Source organism: Coptis chinensis, chromosome 7, assembly GCF_015680905.1.
Source record: "Coptis chinensis isolate HL-2020 chromosome 7, ASM1568090v1, whole genome shotgun sequence".
NCBI classification, from domain to species: Eukaryota; Viridiplantae; Streptophyta; class Magnoliopsida; order Ranunculales; family Ranunculaceae; genus Coptis; species Coptis chinensis.
This window is the reverse complement of record NC_141462.1, coordinates 80,182,457-80,201,560: the sequence shown is the minus strand read 5'-3', so window position 1 is coordinate 80,201,560 and position 19,104 is coordinate 80,182,457. Positions and strand designations below refer to the sequence as shown.

The window sequence follows — 19,104 nt, the reverse complement described above, 5'->3', positions numbered from 1 at the left end:
ACCGGCGGCAGATGGTCATGGAAATAGGATAGAAAGTGGAATGGGAGGCATCCTAGCAAGGTCACGACCACTGGAATATAGTGGGAAGGGGATGAATACCTAGGGCCTAGAGCTGATAGGGGAAGGCCGCGAGTCAAGGGTGGGGTGAGCCTAGAGTCAGGCAAGCGTGATACGCGCATGACATAAGGTATGGGGGGGAACCTTATGGCACATACGAAAACCCTACACACAGCAACAGATGGACCGAGAGATCGAGGGACAAATGGAGGGCCACAAGGGAGTGAGAGGGGGTATAAAGAGAATAGTGGAGTGAGGAGAAAAGAGGAGAAAGGAGGAAAAAAGAGGAGGTGAGAGGTGCAGAAGAGGGGGTTGAACAAAGGAGAAAGAGGTGAGTTTTAGAGGGTGAAAAAGAGGTTACTACAGTTGCGATTCACAATGTGAGTTGTAACACACACTAACACAAGAAGATTACCTCCTAGTTTACAAGTGCACGTATTTACGTGGACATCGACAAGGAAAGCAGAGGTAATAAAATCTTTAGTTTTTTTTTACTGTTCCAGTTGTTATTATTAGTGTTATTTTCCTTTTATGTATTTAGATCTTCTATACAAGGATTACGAAAGTGACTATAGATTGACGCTTACTGTTGACACCCCGCTTGGAGTATGGCTGCTTCCTTACCTTAAATATTTTCACATTCCATTTTATATTAAAGTCAATATATAGGAATCTATTGTTTTCAGTCTTACTAAACGAGAGTGTATGAATACTGATATTTTGCTTATATAAACACACACATATATACAGGGGACCCTATATATACAGACTGAACCACTTTATTGAGTTACTTCTACTTTGTTGTGAATCATTTAAGTTCACAAGCTAATATTAGCCAAAATAGAGAACACCCAAAAAATTTCGTAAGTGAAGAAGCACTACTAAGTAGTGTACTTGAGTTGATTAAGGTCGAAGAGAGGTGCTATGAAAAGAAATGGTCGCGAAGAGCGAAAATATTTTGAGAGGCTAAAAGGAAGGAGGAGAGAGTGAGAGGTCTTAAAGAGTAAAGCTTGAAAGTTTAATGGGAGGAGAAGGAGGAGCGAAGGGAACCACTAAAGAGAAAATTGGGTATTAGAGGACTACGATGAAGAAGATGTGGAAAATGACCATTCAATTGATAGATTCTCTGGCTGAAGACTTGTAGGACGAGGAAGAGGATTAAGCGATGGGGGTGGAGGTAGTGGACTCTTGGACTTTTTTTTTTTTGCAAGTTTCAACCCTTCCTGACATAAGATAATGGGATTCTATTAATTCGAAGTCTCACTAACTCACTTCTTAATGAGTATATTAGTACAACTGGAAATGTTTGAGCCTTGAGTCACTCGAGTGTTTGAGGCTGTGATTAGTCTTATAATACTCCAGGTTAGACTTGAGAGGTTGTTGAACAAAGTAAAGCAAACAGTACATATTATAATTTTTCCTGAGGAGAGTCCTAGTGATTTCTGCCCAATTTTTTATTTTAGGAACCAGTTACGAGTAGCTAGTTCTTTGGGCTGAATGTCAGATCAATACAAGAAATCATGAATTCAAGTTACTTATTAACGAAGATGATTAGGGTACGTATTTGCATTCTAGAGTTTTATGTAAAATGTGTTCTCATGGAGTATGTGTTGGCGTTATCCCTCACATGAGGAAGAGGAGAGAAATCCGCAATGTTCGCGTGAAGAGGTCTGAGCGCGCACGCTCATATTGGTCTAGCCCAAGGCGCGCCCACACCCAAATTGTTGGTGCATCGAACAAGTTGTTGAGAGCGCGCTCGCTCGGATTTGGCCTTGCCAAGAGTGCGCCCGCGCCCATGTCTATTTTTCCGCAAGTTTCTATTTTTGCGAAACCGCTGAGTTTGCAATATAAGGTTTGGATTTTTAGCAAATCTTAACACACGAAAAAGACAACACAAGTATGAGAAAACCCAATTTTGAGAGCAATCAAGATTGACATAAAACCTTTGCATCCAGAAAAGCTTGTAAGGAGAGATGAGTGATCTAGTAAGGTGAGAAACTGAAAGGAGTGATTGTAATTTTCCTTCCCACTTTATAAAATGATTAGCTCTTGTGGAAGTAGGCACCATTGGCCGAACCACGGTACATCTTTGTGTTGTGGTATGCTTGTTCTTCTCTTTACATTATTATTTGTTGTTGATAGTTGTTTAGAGAGTTGGGCATGCTAGGTTGGTTGTAGTTTAGAATTTGTCTGGAGTAATAGTTGGTTCAAGTACAAGTTATATGTGTAGTGGGGATAGATTGGCATCGGTATTAGTGGTATCAGAGATAGGTTGGATTAACCTAGGTTGTTATCTAAATCTTTCTCGGAAGGTGTTTGACGAAATTCCTAAGATAAGGTTTGAGTTAAAATAACTTGTAGAGATGGACCATTCCGTGAACACTCGCATGACTAGTTTGAATAGAGCAAACTACACTATTTGGAAAACCGAGATGGAAGACATGCTATATTGTAAGGACTTGGCACAACCTGTTGAAAATGGAGGAGAAAAACCGGAAGTGATTCCTTTGGCAGAGTGGAGCAAGCTTGACAGAAAAGCCATTGGGTATATTTGATAGTGGATTGACGACAGTGTCTTCCATTATGTATCCCAAGAGACTACAGCTTTTGGCTTGTGGAAGAAACTCGAAGACCTTTATGACAGGAAGTCGGACGGAAACAAAGTGCTGCTCATTAAGAAGTTTGCCAACACGAAGTACAAAGAAGGTTCTTCAACGTCTGAGCATCTTAATGAAGTACAGAATACAATTAATCAGTTGCATTTGATGAAGATTGATATAGGTGACAAAGTTGAGGTTTTGTTCCTATTGAACTCTCTACCCGACAATTGGGAGACGTTAGCAGTTTCTCTCAACGGGGACACTAAGGATGGAGTTATTTCCATGGAGATAGCTACCGGGGCATTGTTGAATGAGGAAACAAGAAGGGGTTCAAGAAGCAGCTCCTCTCACTCAGAGATATTTGTCACAGAGAAGCGGGGGAGAGGTAAAAGTAGAAAACCATCTCATTCTAGAGGTGACGACAGAAGCAAATCTAGGGGTGAAGCTAGAACTCCTAAGGTAGAGAGGCAATGTTACTATTATGACACCAAGGGTCACTTCAGGTATGAGTGCAGAATATTAAAGAGGGATGAGAAGAATAACTGTGTACATGAAGACATGGTAAAGAGAAATGAAAACACAGGCAAAGATACTACCGCACTAGTAGATGATGATCTAGTGGGAATTGTGTCAGATTGTGGTGTGTGCTGTCTTAGTACCTCATGCCAGGATACATAGTGGGTGATAGATACAGGAGCATCCTATTATGTCACACCGCACAGGGAATTCTTCACTACCTACAACTGTGGTGAATTTGATGAGGTAAATATGGGTAATACTAGAGTCTCAAAAATTGTAGGAATTGGTGATGTTCATGCAGAAACCAATGTCAGCTACACCTTGACACTCAAGAATGTAAGACATGTCCCTGACATTCTACTAAGCCTAATTTCCGCTGGAAAGTTAGATGATGATGACTTTCTAAATTCATTTGGTAACGGGGTATGGAAACTGAGCAGAGGTTCCATTGTTGCAGCCAGAGGGAAGAAAACTTGCTCTCTTTACAAAACACAGACTAGTTTGTGTAAAGCAGAAGTAAATGCGGCAGAAGAAGAAACTTCCTCTGAACTATGGCACCAGAGACTGTGTCATATGGGAGAAAAAAGTATGAAAGTTCTTGTCAAGCAAAAGGCCTTGCCAGACATCAAAGGTACACATTTAAATAGATGTACTCATTATTTGGTAAGAAATCAACACAGGGTGTCTTTCCAAAGATTCTCATCTCATAGAAAGGACAATGTCTTTGAGCTAGTTCACACTGACTTATGTGGTCCTATAAAAGTAAAGTCCCATGGGGGAGCTTTGTACTTCTTGACTCTCATTGATGATGCGTCAAGAAAGATATGGAGCATATAGTCTGAAAACTAAGGATGAAGTACTTGGCGTGTTCAAGACTTTCCATAGCATGGTGGAAAGAGAGACATGAAAACCTTTAAAGTATATTCGCTCAGATAATGGGGGTGAGTACATAGGGCCGTTTGAAGAGTATTGTAAGAGTCATGGGATTCATCATGAGCAGGCCGTTCCAAAAACACCGCAACATAATGGAATAGTGATTATCCAGAGAAAGTATGGTCAGGCAGAGATGTTGATTATAGATACTTGAGGGTATTTGGGTGCAGGGCATTTGTTCATATTCCAAAGAATGAGAGATCCAAGCTTGATGACAAAGCCAAGCAATGCATTTTTCTGGGTTATGGGGATGAGAAGTTTGGCTACAAACTCTATGATCCGATTAACAAGAAAGTAATATGAAGTCGAGATGTTGTGTTCTTAGAAGACCAAACCATATCAGACTTTGAGGAGGGTGAGAAGCTACAAGCTTTCATTAATGATCTTGTTGATTCAAAATCAAAAGTTCCTACTAAGGAACATGCAGAAGGCATTGAGAATGCAGAGAACTATGGGTTTGAAGCTTATGATGATGATCTTATTGCTCATGATGGGATAGAACCTATTGATATAGAAAATGCAGATGAAGTGCATGAACCACCACCTGAGCAAGCAGAAGTGCATCCTCCTGAGCCACAAGAAGATGGGGTAAGGAGGTCTGACAGAGAGAGACAAGCTTCAACCAGGTATCCACCATATATGTATATTTTACTATCTGATGGTGGAGAACCTATGTACTATCAAAGGAGCTCTTGAAGGTACAAACAAAGAGAAGCGGTTGAAGGCTATACATGATTTGATGGATTCTTTGCATAAGAATCACACTTATGAGTTAGTTGAGAAACCATAAGCAAGAAAAATTCTCAAGAATAAGTGGATCTACAAAGTCAAGCATGAGGAGAATAATTCACACCCAAGGCACAAAGCTCCCTTGTTGTGAAGGGATTCGGTCAAAAGAAAGGGATTGACTTTGATGAAATTTTCTCTCCTTTAGTGAAGATGACTTCTATCTAGATAGTATTGGGTCTGACCGCAAGTATGAACCTGGAGGTTGAGCAGCTAGATGTTAAGATAACTTTTCTTCATTGAGACCTTAAAAAAGATGTCTACATGGACTAGCCAGAGGGGTTTGAGGTCCAAGGCAAGGAGCACCTAGTATGCAAGCTGATAAAGAGCTTGTATGAGTTGAAACAGGCACTGAGACAGTGGTACATAAAATTTGATTCCTTTATGGCGAAGCAAGGATACAAGAAGTCTGCTTCCGATCATTGTGTGTTTATTCAGAAATTTCCAGATGGGGATTTCATAGTTCTTTTGTTGTATATGGATGATATGTTGATAGTTGGCCCAAACATCAACAAAATATCAAAGCTAAAGAAAGACTTGAGTAAGTCCTTTGAGATGAAGGCCGGATTTGGGTCAAGTAAAGCAGATACTTGGAATGCATATCACTCGTGGCAGAAAGAGTGGGAAGATGTGGCTTTCTTGAAGAAAGATTCAACATGGATGAAGAGATTCAACATGGATCTGCCGATCCGGTTAATCGCTTGGTGCCGGTTTATGACCAAAGAGATGTGTCCAAAGGGTGAGCATGGGCAGAGTCATATGGAAAAGATTCCTTATGCATCCACAGTGGGCAGCTTGATGTATGCAATGGTGTGTACAAGATCGGATATTGCTTTCGCTGTTGGTGTTGTAAGCCGATTTCTGTCAAATTTGGGTAAGGAGCATTAGGAAGGTGTTAAGTGGATATTGAGATATCTCAAGGGCATTCCAAATTACGTTTGTGTTTTGGTGGAAGTAAGCCCTTACTTGAAGGCTACACTGATGTAGACATGGCAGGTGATGTTGACTTGATGAAGTCCACCTTCGATTATCTGGTTACTTTTGCAGGGAGAGCAGTTTCTTGGCAATCTAAGTTGCAAAAGTGTGTTGCCCTCTCAACTACAAAAGCCGAGTATATTACAGCCACTGAGTGTTGCAAAGAGATGCTATGGATGAAGAGGTTCTTCGATGAACTAGGGCTAAAGCAGAAACAGTTTGTAGATCTATGTGACAGTCAGAGTGCCATCTATTTGAGCAAAAATCCGAATTTTCATTCTAGATCCAAGCACATATATGTGCGTTATCATTGGATTAGAGAAGTACTCGAAGACAAGCATTTGTGCATCGAGAAGATCCATACCGACAAGAATGAGTCGGATATGATGACCAAAGTCTTATCGAAAGGTAAGTTTGATGTTTGTTGTGCTACCGCCGGAATGGTAGCAGACTCCTCCTGTTGATTTGGAAATTACATTGAGGTATCCCCCGTCACTGTTCGGGAGGGGGAGATTATTGGAGTTATCCCTCACATGAGGATGAGGAGAGAAATCGATAATGCTTTCGCGTGGAAGAGGTATGGCCAAGGCCGCTCTCGGTTAGCCCTAGGCCTAGCGCCGCTTCAAGTCTTTGGTGCATCGAGCAAGGTTGTTGAGGGCGCCGCCAAGACGCGGATTTGGCCTTACCAAGAGCGTGTCCGAGCCCATGTCTATTTTTCCGCAAGTTTCTATTTTTGCGAAACCGCGAGTTTGCGATATAAGGTTTGGGTTTTTGCAAAACCTAACACACAAAAAAGACAACACAAGTCTGAGAAAACCCAATTTTGAGAGCAATCAAGATTGAGAGAAAACTCTTGCATCTAAAAAAGCTTGTAAGGAAAGATGAGTGATCTACTAAGGTGAGAGACTAAAAGGAGTGATTGTAATCTTCCTTTCCACTTTATAAAAGAATTAGCTCTTGTGGAAGTATGCACCATTGGCTGAACCACGGTACATCTTTATGTTGTGGTATGCTTGTTCTTCTCTTTACATTATTATTTGTTGTTGATAGTTGTTTAGAGAGTTGGGCATACTAGGTTGGTTGTAGTGGATATTTAGAATTTGTTTAGAATAATAGTTGGTTCAAGTACAAATTATTTGTGTAGTGGGGATCAATTGGTATCGGTATTAACCCGAACAGTATGTTCTGATGCGATGATTACGAGATGGTTACATGTTCTGGCTTCAGATACTTTTCTAAAATTCAAGTATTCCTAAGAAAAGGGAAGTGCAGTATAAGTAAAGTTCTGCACTTGGGTTTCATGCTGATGTATTGCAAAAGGAGCTCTATAACTCGTATTACTCATTATTAGCATTTTTGGTAAGCAAATGTAAAATTTTACAATCATGCTAAGCAAACATTTTTTGTGTTATCTTGTTTGTTTATTTTTTTTTTTTTTTTTTTTTTTTTTTTTTTTCTTGTGTTATGTAGCGCTTCTTTTCTTTGTTAGCATTCGATATTTTCTTGATCAAATTTTGAAATTAATGTCTTTCCGCCCATGTAACGATATTGTTTTCAGAATATTGGTATATGAAGGTTTTCTCTTTTGCCAAAAGGGTAATTGTATTATTGCTATTAGCAAAAGAATAAAAGAGAAAAAGAGAAATAAATAAAAGGATTATAGCTAAGGTTTAAACTGGAATGAAGTGTTAAAAGTTACTTCTATTCCTTGACAGATTAGCATTCTTGCACGAATCTAAAGTAGGTGCTGTACTGTTTTTCTACCCTGTGAACAAAAGGGGGTCTATATGACACCACCACTGTTTACTCTCTTCATCCATCCCAGCACCATGTCGCATGCAATATGAAGGTTTTATCTTTTAATTAATTGTCATGTTGCATTGTCTTTAAGACCTGCATTTCGACTGAAGCCATTGCACATTTATAAAAAAAATAGTTCTTATAAGATTATTCTTTTTTGGATTAGTCTGCACTCTGCAGGATTATCCTTCCTTTTCCCTATTAACATGATTCAGCAAGTCCAAAGATTAATTGATCTCTTATACTTTGTTTCTAACTTTTCTATACTCCATTCTGCATGCTATTACTTATTCGAGGACAAAGTTAGGTGATTCTTTTCTAGCTGGCCAGTATCTGCTAAATGACAAGATTATTACATCCGATGTAAAATGTTGGGGTAAGTGAAATTTCTTCTGGATTACCATTTTGTATGGTGATAATGGTTTCAGGGCATGACTATGTGGTGGGTTGATGAGTTTGACATAAGCATATTCTGTGAAATTCTCTCGAGTTTTTTGGAGTATTACGGATAAGTATGCTTAGTGCATGCGATCTTCCATGTAATGTCTAAAATTACTTTTTTAAGATTCAAGTTGGAGTACCTGATCAAGGTGAAATGTGAGCTTGATAGAAGGTGTATGCCTCAACGTCAAAAGCATGCTTACGTTGCATGTGTACAAGTGTACAACTGATTTCTGGGAGGAGTAAGCCTCAACATCAAAGACACGCTTTCGTTTTTTTAGAAGTTGCTTTGCTAAAAAAGAATTAGAAACACATTGTGTTGAGAAATACGATTAACATGCTTACATTGCATATGTACAATTGTGCAACTGATTTCTGGGAGGCGTAAGCCTCAACATCAGAAACACGCTTACATTTTTTTTAGGAAACGATTTGTTCAAAGAGAATGAGAATCAGGTTGTGTTGAAAAGTACGATTGGTTCAAAGAGGACTAGAAACATGCTACGTACGTTGCATGTGTACAAGTGTACAGCTAATTTCTGGGAGGCGTAAGCCTCACATCAAAAACATGCTTACATTTCTTTATAGAAGATGATTAGTTCAAAGAGAATTAGGAACACGTTGTGTTGCATATATGGTACCACTGATTTCTGGGCAAACTGCGAGTTGTCCGTTTACCGAATCTGATTCGTTACACGATAAATCAGTCTGATTTCTTTTTAAGCACAGAGAATAAGATAATCAAAGCAAGAGTGCCAAAAGAAAGGATTGAAAGAGAAACAGAGAAGCTATGTTTCCATAATGTGTAGTCTACATAACAAATTTTTTGAAATTAGCAAAATGTAGTATATCTGGTATCCACAAAATTTAGTTTCTTCAGCCATTTGAAATTTAAGCAGGGTTTGCCCGTGACAGCATGCATGCGCATCATTTTTGTCCCCGGGCCTTACGCCCTTCCCTTTGGGCTTTGCAATCGCCCGACCTACCCTGGGGTTTCACCACCCCCCCGCCACACATAATGTGTCCTGGTCAGTTGAACAGCCATAAACTCGGTGGTTACTGCAAAGTGCAAACAGAATTGGATGGCATATTACCGATTGTTTACTGAAGCTGCAACATTAAGATGACTGGAAAATTTGGCTGATAGTATTTCATGTTTTGCCAGATTTGTAACACTTTATCTTGTAAACTCGCCGCTGGGTTGAAGACGATTTTCAGCTTCTCAGCTCCTGATCAGAATTCTAGCAAGGTGAGCATTTATGTTGTTATTTACCTCAACTTTCTTTGTTGTCAGAATGTATGGAAATTGTTAAATAATCTGTCAAAAGTTGGTTCGAAATGAATATGTCTAATCTTGTCAAATGTTGTTACGAAATGAAAAAATTTGGATGGGTTGATAAATCCACAACATTCCTGAGTCGAGGCCTTTTGTGAACCCCACACACATGGATGGACAAGCTTTGGGCTCAAACCTTTCGCTGGCTATGTAGTGGAAAACGAAAACAAAGATGAGGCCACAGTCAAACCAACTTCTCTGAGGAGCCTTGTCACCAACCCCAGAGTTATGCTAAAAATTTATTAAATCTTAAGGAAAGACATTAACGATAACTCTCCAAACTCTGCACCCTTAAGGATTAAGAACCAACCTCAAAGTTGATTATGTGAAATTGAGCATTTTAACACCCTTCTATATCTTGTAGCAGGAATATAGACATAGACCTAAGTAAGCTAGTAGGTCTATATTATATTGGACTCTGTTCCCCCTCTTTTCCTCGGCTGAGCGTAACGATGATTTCCTTGACAACATGCATGCCAACACTTACTGTAAACATCAAAGGAAATCCGGTCCTCTATGCCTCATTGATCCCAAGATTAGCCTTTATTTTTTACCTCCCCTTGTGTCGAAGCCTCCAACATATTGCTGTTGTCCGTGGAGAATATATCAAGCGTAATACCATCCTTTTTTAATAGATCTCAATAGCACGTGTTTCTATAACGTCCTGATCCTACACTAGAGAGTCACCCAGGCATAATTTGAAAGTTTCCAACACCTAAACTCTACACTACGGTAGGTGGAGCAGTTGGCTTCCTTGTGATGTACCAGTGTTTGCTACTATTGAAAGATTGATGTTTAAGCTAGATTTCTTAAGATATGCTCATGATATTACAGTAGGACATGTGTCTCATCATTCTTTGTTACTCTTCATTCCATGAGCAGCATGGTGGTTGCTGTGGATATATTGAAGTTTTGGTTGTTAGAATATTTTATTCACTTTCTAGTGCCTATGTTATAGGTGGCATATTACAAAATATCCCTATATATCGCGATATTTGGGGATATCTATTTATATTTCAGAAAAAAATATTTAAATATCACGATATATTTAGAGATATATACGACTGCAAATATCAATTATATTTCGATAATATTTGCGATATTTGTGATATTTTGCGATATATAACAATTTTATTTAATATTTACCATTATATTTCAAATAAATATAAATAATATATCATGATATATCAAGAAATATCCACAATATCCACGATATTTGTTCATATTTTGGATATATCCACGATATTTGCATGTGAAACAATGTCAAATATCCCCAAAGAAGGGGATATATCCACGATACATATCCAGAAATTGAATATCGATAAATACCCATATCTTGATATTTTGTACTATGATAGGTGGAGTTCTAGTACCAGCATGGTTATAGAGCGATCGCCAAACAAGTATGGGATTAACGTCAAATCCAATCCTAAACTTTTCAGGCACAATTGGATCCAAAGATTGGTCCCTTGGAAGTTGGAACTGGCGTTACCTGTGACCCCGCAACTGGGAATGTTAGTAATTCTGAGTTTGGGTTACATTTCATCGTCACCGACCTAACATGTTCCTTGAATCTGTAAGTAGTTGTGTCTTATTATTACTAATATTTTTTGCAGTTGATTTTATCACTGTTTTTAATTTCTTATTATTGGTAGCTATTATGGGGTTTTCAGATATTGGTCCCTCCAAATAATGCGTATTTAGGGTTTGGGTTAGAACTTATTTTTTTATTCGATTTTGGTCATACTATCCACGTTTAAATAAATCAATGGTTGGATAATTGGACGATGTGAGCTTGAAATGTCAAAAGTAGGACCAAACCCTAATTATGGATTAATGTTACCCAAAGCCTAAAGCCCTTGCATTATTATTATTATTATTATTATTATTATTATTATTTTTATTATTTTATTACTATTAATTATCTTTTTGAAATTTACTTAATGTTGGTTGTAGAGTGGTGAAGTAATGTGGTTTGATGAATATATATTCAAGGGCGCTGACACCGCGAAGCTATCCTTCCACCATTTAATAAAACCCTTAACCTCTACTGCATTTGGTTATGAGCTTACAGTCTTACACACAGATACTCAACCGAAATGAGCTCCCTCACTATCGGTACGCAGCATGCATTGGATCCATTGACCGTGGTAAAAGGTCGTGTTGAAAATACTGGCAAGGCTAGTGTCGTCTTATGTCGTGAGTTGCGGGCAAATTGTCTTTTCACCATTCATGGGGACGTTGACCTCAGGGCAATCAAGAAGAGTATAAATATAGGGTTTAAAGTATTTGTGAAGGTGTAGATGAGTTAATTCAGTATTTGGGACTGGGAAGAGTCATAGCTGTATGAAGGTGTCCAATGGCTTGCTGCAATTTTGGTTCATCTAGATTTAGTATCATTTTGTGGATTTCATGTTATACAAAGATTGACAAAAGGAAAGAAAACTCTGGAATGGCCCAGTATAGAATGAATTGAAGGTACCTTGATAAAGTTAACTACTTAAGCACTTAAGTCATTAATTGATACTACTATGTCTATATATATATATATAATCTAGTCTACAAGTTTACAACAATTCAACAAATTGTTAACTTCCTATAATGTTATAAGTCTATATAGACTTATAATGTTATATATAACATTATAACATTATATATAGACTTATGAAAGATTAACATTGAAAATAAAATATTAACATTGAAAATAAAAAATTACCTTGTTTTATTTTGTTTTTTTTTAAGTGAAAATTTTGTTGATAATGATAATGAGTTTTACAAATAATTAGGACAAGCGTGCAACAAGCTGCGTTGCGTTGCACCGCATGTCCTTTATGAATTTTTGTTTTTTTTTTTTTTTTTGGGTTAAGGTCTGACAATTTGTTTAAGAATTGAGAGTGAAAGAAAGGAAGGAGAGCGAGTTTGTTATTGGTGATTAATGAATTATACAAACTGACTAGTTGAGTTTTGGGTCTTTGTCTATTTGTTTTAATCTAATCAACCCATCAAATATTCAAAGACACATTTTTCCCTCTTTAATATTTTGAATTTAAAATAAATAATAAATGATAATTTTGTAAGGGCAAAAAGAGAAGTAAACAAAAGTTGGTTTATTGGAATGTTTTTTATTTTTTTTTTTTCATAGTATTTTTTTTGTTGATAATATTCTTACTATTGTTGTGAAAATTTTGAAGGTGCGGTAGTGGAAGTTTACTAAAAACATTGGGGGTGCGAGTTCTTATAGTTTGAAGATTTTTTTAGGCAATTAATTATGTGGTAGTGGAGCTTTTCTAAATCTCAGGGGGTGCGATCGCCCCCACACACACACCCCTATCGAAGAAAACTAAAAATAAGCTACCCCAATTAGTAGTAATCGATATCAACTATGAACCCAATTTTCGGAAAGATAATTATAGAACAAATATAGAAGCCACGATGATGAATATTAAATAGAAACATTACAATCGATGAAGAACTATTATATAGAAATTAATTGAATATTAAATACACGAATCAATCTATCTTTAGAATCTAATTGAAATTTTTGAAGAAGGCTGGAACACTTACATTCTTCCTGACCCGATGAAGAACAATCACGAGAAAACCTGGAAGAGGATTGGTGATGGACATGGCTACTAATTAGACTAGAAGAAGAAAATTTATGTGGAGCGAAAAGAGAGAAAATGAGGTAGCGTTTGAAAGTGTAAAAGAAGTGGTGGCTTTTATAGTGTGCGGGGTTTCAAATTTCAAAATTCAGTTAAGTATTGGACGTGGTTACGTGACACTTTTTGTTATTTTTATGTGGATAAAAAGTAAAAAAGAGGGATGGCTAGACCAATTTTTGATCAGGTAGGTTAGAACCACTTTCATTTTTGCTTGATTATATTTTGTTCACTAATTTAATTTCTATGTACAAAACAAGTTGTAAATGTGCTAGTGTACTACATGCCTGCCCATACCTTCACATGAATTGGGCTAAAATGTTTGTTAAGTAAAAGTGTCAGCCATATCTTATTTGTGCTACTTGCCTATACCAGTTGGATGCTGAGGTTTTGCGTATGAACTCAGTAGGTCTTCGCTATAAAAATCATGTTTCTGACACACACTTGAGTTTATTTTGACCCTGCTGTTTTAATTTGTGTTATATCAATTTCCTATCAATTGTGAAAGGCATATACCGACTAACTAAGAAGCACAAATTATCGAAAAAAAAGACTAACTAAGAAGCACCCGTCACTGGGTAAATGTAAGTTACTTTAAATTATTTTTCTTATGTTATTAGTTATGTGGATTTGGTTGTTACTTTATTGATTTATAATTTTATATCACGAGTTTTGACTTTTGAAAGTACAAAATCGAAAAAGAAACATGTGCTAGATGGAGGCCCAAAAATGCTTCAACATTTGCTGTCAAATTAGTGACAATAAAATCCCTTAAACTCCCTTTTGTATTAGGGTTTTTTAGATAAAACCCCCCAATTATTTGGTACACTTTGTAAAGAACCCCCCATGATTTGAAAACTCACACTTAACCACCCACTCCATTCCGGTTCTGTTTCTCTCACATCCATGTTTTCGTTATTGACAACTGATCTGGCTGTAAAACAGCGGTCGGGTTTGTCATTTCGTTCACATTTCAATAAAATTGCAAAATATTTCATCTCAATGATTTTAATAAGTTTTGTTGTTTGATAAGTTCATTTTATTCTTCCTAGAACTCATAGACAAGTCTAATAGAAGAAAACTTGATCCCTAATATGTATGACTCATCTCTAAGCTCATACATGCTAGCAAGTGGAACCAAAGCAATGACTTATCTCTAAGCTCATCACTTTGATCCCTAACTAGACACTACACCAACTATCATTTTGGGATAGGATGTAGGTCTAGTTGTTCTTCCTAAACAACTTACCAAACCAACAACGAAGATTTTCCCTCACATGAATTTTATTAACTCCCCAAACGGATATAATTCTCTTTCGGCAGAGTTTTTGAGATCACATAACTAAAGTTTTATTCTAATTAACAGAAAATAAAACTGAATTAAAAACATTTTAATTAAAAACTGGAGATTAAATTCTTCATTACACTAGGAAAGCTTTTGATGGAATGCTAACCATTCCATGAGAAAAACTAAAACTAGACCCTTCTATTTATAGTTGAATGGACGGTCGTGATCGAATCTCAGAAATCTGATCCAACGACTGAGATTTGATCACTATTCAACTTTTTGACTTTAAGGAATAGTAATCACTATTTGACACTATTCGAACTATTCATCTTTTGACTTTACAAAAGTTAAATAATAAAAATCTAAAATATCTACGCCGATGAATAGTGACGTATTTGGCTTTATCTCTAATTTCAAACCATATGTCCATTTTGTAAAAGCAATATACCGTTGTGTTTAGAGTTTTTTGATCATTTTGATGTGTCATATGCTTCAATCGGAGTTAGGAGGCGAAAGATTCGATTTTTGGATTGTTACAAGTCGGTTTGACCAAGTCTTGACCCGAACATGACTCCTTTGGCTAGTTCAAGAACTCAAGTTTGGATTCTTCAACTTGTTTCATGGTTTTCTCGAGTCCATGAGCTTTCTTTGGCAGATTGGAGCTTTAAATTGATATTGAAGATTTCAAGTCCAAGCTTTATTCGGTCAGTATTTCATGCTAAAACGCGGAGTTCTCGTGGTGTATTTTATCGTGATTTGTTGAAACACGTGGAAAACATAAAAATACAATTAATTTACATTTATTAAACACATAATTGACCCAAATGTAATGTCTCTGCGGGGTTTAAAACACAATTTTGGGTACTTAACAACAACTCTACCCTTTCAGTTGCTTTTATTTTGTCTCTTGAGTGAAACCCCCCATATTATCATGAATAGTAGTATCTAACACAGATCTCTTTATCGCCAAACCCTAAACCTTAAATTACCATCAAACCCGATATTTCTGTCTTTATCTTCTTTGTTTTGGTTTTGCTTTGGTTAGCTTCTCTTATTTCTTCGTCTGGTGGTCGTATTATTTCAGATCGTGAGAAAATGTAAGTTTTTTCATCAAGTTGTGATTTTTTTCGTCCAGTTAGTGTTAATTGTTTTAGGGTTTTCATGGATGTTAGTTGCTTATATACATGCATGGTTTTTAAATGTAGTAAAATGGGTGATTTTGGTCTAAGAAATCTTAGGTGTCACCATGGCGGGAATTTGGGTGAAACTATTAGGAACAATTGTAGACGTTACAGTTACATTGGTGGGGAGTATGAAGATACAGGTTTAATAGAATGGAATAGGGTAGATGTTCTTACTTTGGTTCAGTGGATTACTTCCAAGTTTGCTTCATTGCCAAACCCTATTATTGAGATAACTTGGGTGCATGGTCAAGAAACTAAACAAATTGTATCAGATGATGAGTTGATGTACATGTGGAGGCATGCTAGAGAAGATAGGGATGGCCTTACTCACTTGTTTATCCACATCACTGAAATACTCTCTAGTGGTAGTGATGATGATGATAAGGGGATATTTGATGATGAACCATTATCTGAAAAGGAACCTGTTGCATTTGATTTGGATGAATGGCCAACTGTGGAAGAGATAAAAGTATAAGTTAAGTTGAAATCTAAGTATCCATTGTAATATCCCTCTTTAATTTAGTTTTTAGGGTTATAATTAGGGTTTGTAGTCTCCAACCTCCATTAAAATACCTTCAAGTTATTATTCAATTCAATTTATATGTCTTGTTATTATTTTTTGTTCATGATAGTCTAATGAATCAAAGATAAACTCCCATTAGAGATAGTTTAAATGAAACTTTAAGACAACTTGATTTGTTAGTATAGAATTGTTGGTTAGAACTTCAAGTTTATGTTTTTCTCAACTTAGAAATAAGGAGAGTTTAATCTAAACTAAATAATGATGAGTTTTGCCATGAGAATGGAAAACAAACTTTCTCTCATGCTAATTAGTTTATGACTAGAGATAATATAAAGTAATTAGGGATCATTAAAAATCTAGGGTTTATATTCAAACAATTGTGAGAATATAAAGACTAGATTGTGAGGGAGTAATATCCACATCCAATGGATATCAAACACGTGTCCAACACAATAGAGTTAACAAATAACCTCATGTCCTCGTCCTCATAACTCAATTCATAGTGACTCGACTTAGGCTAACGTCCCATTCAGCTCGTCCACCAATAACTGATCTCACTTACTCATCTCGTCAGGTCGCATCTAAGTGACTAGAATAGAGTATACGACCTGGCCTGGAAGCGATCTCCTCAGTGCTCACTCTCCCCCTCTCACAACGACTGGTAACGTATGTCTTTATGACTGCCATCAAGATCGAAGTTTTAGGTGCGCATCACAGTAAATGCCCTTAAACTCACCATAATGTCTCGCAAGTGACCTGAAGACCTGGATCTGACTTGACGCAGGAGAGTAGGAAGCGTGGACACCTTGCCTATATAAAGAGGATAAGGAACTACGTCTGACCTAATTCAAGTTACCCACCAGAGAGAGAACTTGATACGTAGGCAGTTCGTCCATACGAACTCGGTCAAATACACTAACAAACCCCCTCTTCCCCTTAAACCGCCTACATTTGTAAGTTAACCAAACATAACCTTTACATTGGCACGCCTCTGTGGCTCAATTTCTTGAGTTCACAAACCTTCAAATAGATCTTCAAACCAACAAACCTCAAGCCCACGAAGCATGGAAAGCCTCCAAGCACAAGTCAAGGACCTGGTCAACCAACTGGGCACGATGAACGACAACATCACCCAGCTCTGACAAGAGAATACATCTCTCAAAACCCAGGTTGAGTCCCAAAACCCGAACGGAGTTACCGCTGAGGATGGGATCAATGAGGTCAACCAACAGATCAACAACCTCTCCCAGCGAATCGATAGAGCACCGGCAAGAAGGACGCCACTCAGGTCGTCTAAAAGATGCTGAAGACGTGTCGTGCGTCACCCTTCACAATGGAGGTACTTAATAAACCTTCCCAAAGATTTTATCCGGCCCTAGATTCAAGCAATATACGGACGGCGGTCGCGTGCCACTGGTCGAGACGTAGCTTGCTACATTCAGAGCCTCGCACTCTATAGTGTGCAGGAGTTTGACCACTTGCAGTGCCGCTTGTTCCAAGCAAGCTTAAAAGATGGAGCTCTTGATTGGTTCTACTCGCTGGGACCAAACTCAATCGACAACTTTGAAAAACTAACCGACCAGTTCGCCAGCAATATGTCCACAATAGACGTAAGACAGCCGACCTCAATTCACTCTTCTAATTATCTCAAAAGAGTGACGAACCAATTTGCACCTTCCTAGGACATTTCAAGACAGAGCTACTGTCCATGGAGAGTGGCCTTAAGGAGTCCTTCGCCACGGTGGCCTTCACCAACGCGATCAGGAAGAACACTGACATGTCCAGGTCATTCATGAAGGAACACCCTGAAACACTGGCCGAACTGTACGCATGAGTAGAAAGTACATCAAGCTTGCAGAAGGCCTCAAAAAAGAAAGATTGAAAGAAGCAGGTGAGGTCGTTGCGATCTCAGATAGCGCCCCATCTTTCAAGAAGCGACCCAGGCAACAGGGTTAGCAAACCAGCACCCGAACCCAAACCAAAAGAGAGTTCGCTGTGCTTACAAGATCTCCAAATTACATACTGGATAAAATAAAAAAATGCAGCCTACTACTGCGACCTAAGGTAAAACGGCCAGAAGACACACCAAGGAAGCCGTACTGTGCTTTTTATAAAGCAAAGTGTCATGAGATCAACGAATGCCGGGGATCAATCACTACCTACAAGACCTCGTCGAAGCAGGACATATCAAACATTACACTGATATTGTTGATGGTGAATTACGTCACAAACTCATGGCTCGCAAAGAACGCAGCCAAACTCCACCCCGTAACAATAGCAGAGCTCGCTCTCATGCTAGAGGACGCTCTAGTGAGCGATCTCGTCATGAGTGTCACCAACACTCCTCTGACAGAGACAATAACAAAACCATCAACATGATCACCTTCCAAGATGACTCTGTCATGTCTTCCAGGGAGAAAAAGAGACGAGTAGGCACCCTCCAGGAAGTCTACCAGTTCTCCTCGCAAGTGGCTCCCATCCCACACACAAGTGGATGCAGCTCTGGAGACATCACCTTCATTAAGGCTGACCTCAACAAGGTGTGTCTCCCACAAAATGACTCCCTGGTGGTCCACGTCAAGATCAGCGACTGGATTGTCAAGCGTGTCCTGATTGACCCAGGGAGTTCGTGCGACATCCTATTCTATCGAATTCTAAAGGAGATGAACATGCCCAAGTCAGTCATGATCGATCCAATAGCTCCCCTCTATGGCTTTAACGGATCACGAGCTAAAAGTATCATAAACGAAGACGAGTTTTTTTTATCATGGTGTGTCGAGATGTTTGTTTAATGGGTTGCTGTGGGGTACGAGGTTTGTAGATTTGTGTGGTTTTGGTAGTTAGGTACTTAGATGGAGTGATGGAGGGACACGTTGGTATTAGTTGGGGGTTGGATTGGTTTAAGTTTGTGACTCGGTTGTATATTAGTAGTTTTGTTTTTGTGGATAAATGGTTTGTGATAGGCCCATGAGTGGAAGTACTACAAATCAATGGCTTGTGATA

General features: G+C 38.1%; 1 long non-coding RNA gene across 1 annotated transcript; it reads left to right on the top strand.

Annotated features, from left to right (window-relative positions):
* Positions 1-9,136: 9,136 nt before the first annotated feature.
* On the top strand, positions 9,137-11,090 carry LOC147489205 (uncharacterized). The gene is made up of 2 exons (XR_015203066.1): positions 9,137-9,360; positions 10,806-11,090. It is a non-coding gene; the product is annotated as an uncharacterized LOC147489205 (long non-coding RNA).
* The last annotated feature ends 8,014 nt before the right edge of the window (positions 11,091-19,104 follow it).